The following is a 9,898-nucleotide window of genomic DNA, read 5'->3' as shown; positions in this document are numbered from 1 at the left end:
TCGACTTACACTTTACTTATGAACTTCTGGACGCAAATCTTTGGATGAATCTATATTTTGAAAAAAATAAACAAGCGAGAGCGATAGGAGAGTCAATAGATTTCAAGTCCTAAATATTTGAGGAGAGGGAGAGACGAGAGAGGAGGATGACGATGAGAGAGAGAGAGAGAGAGAATTTATGAAGGAATATTCTTCTGTATAAGTTGAGGCGAATGGAGTATCTCTGTGAATTTGTAAGATGGGAAAATATGTCCGAATAGGGACGTTATATCATTTTTCATGAAAGCCAAAAACGTCTTTTACCATGCCAGCTGCAATGAGCCCTCACGCAGAATAAGACCTGCTTTTGTAAAGTGCCCCAGGTCACGCTATAGTGACCAGACGGATGGTTTTTTTTCCCCCGATTTTAAAAAGGTACAAGTTTATGACTTTCAATAATTTAACGAATTTCAAAGCACGGAAGATTGGTGAATTGTAGAAGTAATCTCTAAGATTTTTTTTTTATTAACAATGTTCATTCCCGTCTTCTGCCTAGATAGAAGATTAACTATATCTTTTTGGGAGCGGCTTTTATGATAGCCATAAATATTCGTTGTTGTGTTTAGGGTGGCGTTGGGTATGGGGGGGGGGGGTGACCATCAATTCAAAAGGCACTCGTTTTATGACATTTTAACTGTCGGCACGTGAATATTTACACGGTGGATATAGACCACCTATGATTACGGTTTTTCCAATGTCCGCTACTTCTCTTACTATTACCATTACTATTATTACTGCTTGCCATGGCTCTATTCTCTCTCCTCTCTCTCTCTCTCTCTCCTCTCTCTCTTCTCTCTAAGATATCTAAGGAAAACCTGAATTATTCAAAGTTGGGTCCAGAGTTCAAAATAAGTATAAGATATATTATTATATATATATATATAAATATAGATATAAGATATATCTATATATATATATACTATATATATAATTTAGGACTGCTAACCTCTTCTTTCTTCCACATACCATTGATGAATTGGGTCTCTCTCTCTCTCTCTCTCTTATCTTCTCTCCTCTTCCTCATAAAATTAAAAAACCTAAAGTGTTAGCACAAATTAGACAGAGTTAATACATGCCTGACATTATTATATTAGAGCCGCCAATCTCGCTCGCCCTCAAGATCTTCCCCATTCCGCTGTACTCCTTTCAGTGGGTTGCTCTCCCACAAGCCTGAGATGTACGGATTGCTTTTTACTTTGCTATCGCACCACGAAATCAGGCATGCTTGCGATGCACAAAATCTCTGTCATGACACCACCTGAGTGGTAAGGTCAGTTTGGCAAAGCAGAGACTTGATTATACAGGAATGGAGTAAAACTGCGTGGTTTATGTTTGTTTGTATGTGATGTCTATGTCTGTTTGTGTATGTTTGTATTGTGGGGAGATGCGAGTTAGTACTCGTCTGAGTTGTTGGTCTTTGGCGGTTTTTCCTGAGGTACCACAAGGGACCCTCATGCAAGTAATGTAATGTGACCTGGGCATGTATTACTGATGGGTATATGTTATAAAACTCAATGATGATTTGGTTCGTTACGGCCGAGATTCTTTGTGAATCTTTCAATCTGCCGGTTGTGGTTTGTTTTGAGGCGTTGACTTGGGCTGTTCTCTCTCTCTCTCTCTCTCTCTCTCTCTCTCTCTCTCTCTCTCTCTCTATATATATATATATATATATAATATATAATATATATATATAAATATATATATATATATATATATATATCATATTATATATATTTTATATATCCTTTATATCTAATTCCTCTACTTCGGAATTAATATGTTTTCATATATGTTTAACAGAAAGGGAAATTTTCTAGACGATAATAGAATTACTGGCCGACGGGCACGAACCATCGACATCTTCCATCTCCAGGACTGGCAGTTAAGCCTTAGCCCACCCCGCCACCGCAAAGCTTCACTGTCAGGCTGGAATTGAAGATGTCGGATGAGTTCGTGCCCATTCGACCGGCCAATTCTATTATCGTCTAGGAAAATTCACCTTTGGTTAAACATTTATGAAAATAATTAATTCCGAGGTTAAGTAGAGCGAATTAAGTATTAAAGGACATTGTAAACAGCGATATATGTATATGAATCACGGTAATGTGATAGACTTATATATATAAATATAATATATATATATATATAAGTATATTATAATATATATATATATATAGATTATATATATAATATATATATCGTGTGTGTGTGTGTGTGTGTGGTGTGTTGTTGTGTGTGTATTTAGTAAAACTCTCTTCTTCCTTTTCATCTGTACGCTATAATTTATGTTGTATGTAAAAAACTTTTTATTCCGAAGTCTGTCTCTTGTATTATGTAGCTTTCAAAATGGGACCTTATCGACTTGAAACGTCAGAGCAGTAATAGAGTAGTACTTAGAAAGGAAATGAAGAATTATTGTCCTTCCCCTTTTGCACCAAATTGCTATATAATATATATATATATATATATATATATATATATATATATAATAGATATATATATATATATATCTATATATCTATATACATATATCACTCGTTATCACAGTAATCACTTGGATGTAAACATAAAGAAGATGTTCGCTCTAGAGGTGAAAAGGGGATCGATATGACCTAGCGCTACGTACTCGGAAGCGGGGACGGGGCGGGGACGGGGCGGGGATGGAGGGGTGCGGGTGTTCTTCGGTCTCCAGTTCACCTCTCAAAAGTTCAAGTGTTACTTAAAACAGCACAAAACGTCGTAAGTAACAAGATATTGGAAAGCGCCAGCGGGCATTAGGCAACCCCATCCCACTGAACAGTTGTTGGGCTATGGAACATTTATTGCAACACAAGCCCGAAAGACCTGCCAGTCTAATCTTTTCAAAGTATATTTCTCTTTCTTCCTCTTTTCAGCTGATGGGTAGGATGGGTGAAAGAAGCTTAGCTCTAAACGTGGTAGGGAATAGTTTAGAGAGTTAAGAATTAGTAAGCGTGATGTAAAGGTGGTTTAGCCTCAATTTTATTTTTTTTAGGAAAAAGGTACATTTTCTTATTATGGCTTAATACTAATCTATCAGGTAACCTTTTTCCATTATATTAACATTGGTGTTTTTTTACGTTAGCATGGAAACCAGTGGTACTTCAGCAACAGGACCAACGGCTTACGGGGACTTTCCGAACCCACGTCGAGAGGAACGCTTATCATCAGAAATACACCATCTCTCACACCTCAATGGGACATGCCCAGAATCGAACTCGCGGCACCGACGGTGGCACGCCAGCACATACCGACCATCTGCCACTGAGGGCGCTAAATGTAGGTGATATATTAGATTTGCTTCCATCAGTCTGGCAACGGAGCTTCAAAAATTGTTTAGATGATTGTACTGTTTTTTGTTTTTTCTATTAGTCTTCCCAATTTTTGTGATGAGGTCTAAGTTTTCTTGAAAACTAAATGTTCTTGTAGTGATACCTACTTTTCATAATGTGTTGTTCCAACCTGTATAAGTCGTATTTTATGGGTAGAATATTTTTATAGCTTCCTTACATTTTTGTAGCATGTTTCCAAGTTGTTGGTCTACTGTTTCTTTTGTTATTTCATTCATTTATAATGCATTGTTGTTTTTGTCTGTTAATGTTACCTTCTTTTTCCATTTTTGAAGCTTCCCAACCTACCCGCCATATCTTCCTATATTTGGTTTTTCTAAAAAAGATGGAATCACTATTGGATTTGTTGCCAATGTATTGGTTATATGACGGAGAGGTTGCTGTCCTTTGTATTGGCGCCACTGAAGTGAATTTTGTGATTTCCTAATATTATATCTGGCTTTCCCTTTCTGTGTTTTGCCTACGAAATCAACAAATCAGGCCCTAAGTATGTTATTAATCTGGACCATTCTTTACATGTGTAAATAGACTATTATATATATCCAAAATAGTTGGTGTTTGGCATTTAGATTGAAAAGAGATTAGGTTGGTTCGCTGTCCTGTTAATGAACTTTATTACATCTGGAAGTGGGAAATAATTTTCTTCGTGGCGGCTGTGAACTATAGCGATCAATCACTATTGGTCCTTTGTTAGTTGAATTTGGGACTACTAAAATGTCGCTGGAAGTCATCTATTAATCTATTTCTAAAACATTATTCTTGATTGCTAGTTGCTATTCCGCAAAAGTCATCAGCAAGTTTTGCTTATATGAATTATACAAGATATTTTCATAGTTCATATGTTCCATACCGACTCTCATTGATTAATATTATGTCAGTGTCTTCTTCTCTATATTATATACGTATCATTCAAAATTTATTTGGTGTTCCAGGATTACACGTTAGGTTGAATTTATTTTCAATTCTTTAACAGAGTTGGAAATTCATCGAGTTACATGGATCTAATAAATCATATGGGGGCAAACAAGCCTTATGGGGGCAGTACCAAGCCCGGAAATCGGAGGTTGGTGTCAGGAAAGGGCACCGGCTGTAAAAATCTGTGCCAAAACCAAAAAAAAATAGGAATGAGCAAAAAATATGGAAAGAGGGTAATGCTAGGGCATACTCCGTAAACGAGAACAGGACATCGCCCCTAACTCTGTGGTAAGGCGAGGGCTACGGAATCGGAGCGGGGTGCAGCTAAAGAAGCGAGCTCACCATTGGGTTAGAGTATCGTCAGCTAAATGTTCTTGGGTCCATGACTGGAGAGGTAGAGAATGGCTGACTGATGAGAGAAAAGAAAGTCGATGTCATGTGTGTGCAAAAAAACGCGGTTGGAAAGGAATAAAGCTTAAGAGTTGGGAAGATGGATATATAAGCTATATTATGGTGGAGACAAAAAACAAGGTAGAAATGGAGTTGGCATAGTTACTGTCTAGTGAACTAAAGAAACTCGGTGGTAAAAAGTACTAGAAGAATGACCCCGTATCATCAGAATTGAAGATAAGTTATGGAGGAGAGATCTGAATATTATAAGCGCATATGCACCACAAGTTGGTTGAACAGAAGAAGCAAGGGGAAAAATTCTGGAGAGACACGGATGGCATAATGCAAGCACCATGGAAGGAGCATGAGAGGGTGATAGTTGGGGCAGATTTGAATGCCATGTCGGGACGTGAAAATGAGGCAATTGGGCGGGTGCAGGGAGGCCATGGAAATTTGGTTTATTGTTTTTTTTAGGGAGAAAAACCCAGAAAGGAAGAAGAGGGAGTGGACTAGCTGTGTCATTCGCCATGGCAATAGTAAACCCATTCGTTAAGAAGAAAAGGAACAACCTAATAACATATTAGGAGTGGGGAAGATTCTCCCAGATACACTAAGTTCTTATATAAAAAGGATTAAATTGGTGGAGGTCAAGAAACTGCAACGTTATTCCAGGCGACCAGTGTAGCCCCCCAAACACAGACTGCTATGTATGGATTTGAAGTTGAAATAGGGAAAGAAAAACCAAAGCTAAAGGGATAAGGAAAATTAAATGGTACAAATTAGAGAAGGAAGGGGATAAGAAGAGAGAGTTTAAGAGGAGTGTTTTGGAGGATATTGATATAGGGATTGAAGATGTTCACGAATGGTGGGCCGAAATGCAGCAGTAATAAGAAGGCATGGAAAGGAGCTGCTAGGAAAAAGGGGGGAGGAAGATAACATCTGGTATATATGAAGAAAGGAGAGTGGTGGTGGGATGAAGCCATTGAGAAAGTAGTAAAAGATAAGAAGGAGCCAAAGAAAAGATGGGAAGAGTCACAGTCAGTGGAAGAACAGAGATAGGTACAGAGAGAAAAAAACAAGTGGTGAAAAAGGTGGTAGACCAAGCTTAAAGCAACGGTCGTTATGGATGATGGGTAAATGAGCTGGGGACAAAGGAAGGATTAAGATGATCAAGCTTATCAAAGGCTAGAAATAAAAGCACCAAATATATAAACACATTATCAAACAAATCAAAAGGATCAAGGGTGTAGTACTTAGACAGAGGAAAACGAACTTGTGAAAGAGATGGAAAGAAATATTTCGAACAGTTGTTAATGAAGCAAAATAATAGACTAATAAAAGAGGATGGGCAACGTGAACATTGGGCATGGTATGAGGTTTTCTAGGCAAGAGTACTAAACTGCACATGAAGAAGAGGAAGAATGAGGAAGGGCAACTGGGACAGACATGATTCGGTGGAGGCATGAACGCATTAGAGATTTGAAGGCAGTGTATATACTGTACGATCTTATGTATAAAGAAGATCCTTGAACAGGAAAAGATACCCAAATGAGTGGCGTGGAGTATATGATCCCAATTTTAAAGGGAAAGGCGATGTCCAAGAGTGTGGTAATTATAGGGGGCATTGACTTTGGGTCCACACTTTGAGATACTGGAAAAGGAGGATAGATGCTTAGACATGAGAGAAGAAGTACAAATAGGTAAAGCGCAGATGGATCTATGAAGGGTAAGGAGAACAACAGATGGTATATTTTGTCTGAGGCAAATAATGGAGGAAAAGAAATTCGGGAAAGGGAAAGAACAAGGGACATACATATGGTATTCATTGACCTTGAAAAGGTTAGACGAGTCCCGAGACAAAGAGGTATGGAGGAAGGAGTCTGAGGGAGAGATGGTGCCAGAGGAAGTATGTGCGATTGATACAAGAGATGTCCGGAATGGTATTTACTAGAGTGAGGAGCAGTTGGGGAGACGAGTTTTGAGGTGAGAGTAAGGATTACACCAGGGGTTTGGACTTTGAGCCCATTTATCTTTAACCATAGTGATGATGTTTTAATAGAGGAAGTAAGGGAGACAGTCCATGGAACATATTGTATGCGGTGATATTGCTCTGTGTGCGAGAGCAGGGAAGATCTGGAAGTGAACTGGAAAGATGAGACAAGTACTGGAAGGACAGAGGAATGTGAATAAGTAATCTAAGACAGAATATATGTTGTACCACCCATTGAGGGGGATGATAGAGAAAGTATTCAGCTTGTTTGGAGAGCAAATAGGAGAGTTGATAAGTTTAAGTATTTGGTGAGCTTTTGTTAACGCTAGAGGAAGTATGGAAGAGGAAGTAAAAAATCGGGGTACAGCAGGCTGGAACAACTGGAGAGCTGCCTCTGGAGTTCTTTTGTGACAAAAGAGTGACGATTAGGTTAAAGGAACATTTCACAAGACGGTGGTACGAACAGACAAGGCTTTTTATGGCAAGGAAACAACCAAGAATGAGAAAAGCAGCGCAGAAGAAGATGGATGTGCAGAAAGGAAATGAGAATGCTTAGGTGGATGTCTGGGGTGACAAGAGAGGATAGGATCAGAAATGGACTACAATAAGGGGGTCTCGACTAAGGTGGGGAAGTATATCAAGAAAGACAGAGGGAGGCTGCTGAGATGGTATGGACACTTGTTGAGGAGAGATGGGGACCACGCTGGGGAGACATACTATGGGGAATGGAGGTGCAAGGAAGAAGAAGAAAAAGAGGGAGACCAAGAAAGAGAGGGAAGGACTGTGTCGAGAGGAGAACTTACATGAGAAGGGAATTGATGAGGCAGAGCGCAAGATAGAAATAGATGGAAACGGCTTATCCGAAACGGCGACCCATATAAAAATGGGAAACAAGCTGGGAGAAGAAGATTGTTCTGCATTTTTTCAGTTTTCAGGTATTTGATGCTGAAGTTAATCCCTCTGTGGATTTTTCGTGCAAATTACTTCTGAGTCTTGAGACCGAAAAATAGGTTCAAGTTCGGGTGAAGGTCTTCATCTGATGAGTCGTCTTCTGCACAACCTTCATGCTGTGTCTGCATGGTGCCTTCAGTTCTTGCTTATCCTGTCATAAATATCATGATGTTGCTTGAAAATTTTCCTGTTTGTACGGTTTTTCTTGTCTTTTATTCCCTTCGTGATCTTTTGCTATCATGTTTATTGTTCCTCATAGGAACGCATGTTGGTAAATTGTCTGGCTGCTAATATGCTGTTAATTTATTACTGAATCCTTCTTGACACATCTCAGTTTATTGCTAAATTTGTCATTAGTTTAGCCCCTTGGTCTCTCATTGTATATTCAAATACTTATATTTCCTGTATCAGTTCTGTCAGGTCGGGCGTTCGTGAGAGTTTCTGCATGAATTGAATTGAATGTAGAATTGAAAGGCCGAAAGCCCAGCACGGGCCAATGAGTCCCATTCAGCGCTAGAACGGAATTGCCAGAAAAAAGGGTGAAAGGCGTACGTAACAGGAGCATAAACCCCAAAAGAGTTGCGCTATGAATCTCTTGTAGGAGAGGTCGGAGAGTAAGATGGAAGAGAGGAAAATATGAGAGGAGTACAGTAAAAGAATGAGACAAAGGCACGCCAAGCGCATCCGTTAGCGTGATCGGTATGGTCTTGGCTTGCCACCTCGGTGGCCGAGAGTCGATTCTTTGGAATTGACTGAGGAGGAGAGATGTGTATTTCTGGTTATAGAAGTTTCACTCTCGACGTGGTCAGAAGTCACGTAAAGCCGTTGGTCCCGTTGCTGAAAACACTAGTTCCAAGCAATGTAAAAAACACATGCAAACAAACAAGGACGCCGCAAAGAACCCTAAGTAATGGCACTGCCCTTCCACGGGGTGAAAGTTTAGGCTCTCTGGTGATGATGAAATTTCTCACAGTTCTCTTTCGATTTCATTTGATTTAGTCCCTCAAGCGACCGCTAGTGGCGATGTTCGTCTTTGCGCGTTTTCTTATTTGATGCATTTTTAAGTAGGGTTATGCAAGATTATACGGCTCTGTATTTAGATACTGCAGTGTTTTCCGCATACAATCCTGAATACTTTAATAGATGAACAGGCCTCATTAAAATTTCTGATCCACACACCCACACACCACACACACAGAAAGAATCTAATTCAGATGTCTTGAATAGTATGATGGAAAGAAACCTCTGCATTTATTAATAAAAATAAATGTCCTTGACAACCTTCGGGAACGAATTTGTGGAAATGGAGTTGGAGTCATGATTTTATGCTTTGTTTTTGTTTCATTTTTTACAGGCTACCGAACTGGACATCCCGCCGTGTATGCTCTTTGGTCTCCCTGGCTTAAGTGTACGCTCCTTTCCTTTCTAATTCATTTGCAATTTATTATTTTTACTTGATTATTATCGTTTAATTGATTTATATAAAGGGTTTAGGTTAATTGTTTAATTATTTGGAATTTGTATATGTTTACTTCATGATTTTGTTTTGAATAATATAATTGCAGTTGCTTTACTTAACATGTGTCCATTAAATGTCCAGTACCATTACAAGTATTTATGCTTGTAATGGTACTGGTAATTGTGATATACACCTTGTACAATTATTCTCTTAATTTATTGATCTATCATTGCTGTATTAGGAATAATAATGATGGAAAAACGGGAATAAAGGCTTTGAATCACGTGAGTGGAATTAAGCCGAGAAAGGTTTTCACTTTTTGAAGATGTTGAAAGTATGTGTGTGGTGTCAGAGAGAGAGAGCGGAGAGAGAGAGGAGAAAGAGAGAGAGAGAGAGAGAGAGAGAGTGTGTGGACGAGTCAACATAACGATTTGCAGCCTTCCTCGAGCCTCAGTAGTTTTCAAGGATTTGAGGGCGGACACTATTTGTCTGTCGTCAGCCACTTTTTCTGTCCGCCCTCAGATCTTAAAACTGCGAGGGCTCGAGGGCTGCAAATGGGGATGTTGATTCGTTCCAACACCAATCAACCAAACAGAACAAATACATCCCTCTAGCCTCAGTGTTTTTAAAATCTAAGGGCTTGGACATAAAGTGCTGACGGACAGACCAAAACCGGCACCACAAAAGTTTCTTTACAGAAATCTAAATTCAGAGGCAGCTCTTTCGATACCTTCGAAAGATTCAAAAAGAGAAATATGGTCTACTGTCTTTGTTGACATCTGTTTG

This window comes from Macrobrachium nipponense, chromosome 19 (genome assembly GCF_015104395.2).
Source record: "Macrobrachium nipponense isolate FS-2020 chromosome 19, ASM1510439v2, whole genome shotgun sequence".
Taxonomy (NCBI): domain Eukaryota; kingdom Metazoa; phylum Arthropoda; class Malacostraca; order Decapoda; family Palaemonidae; genus Macrobrachium; species Macrobrachium nipponense.
This window is presented reverse-complemented; position numbering follows the sequence as displayed.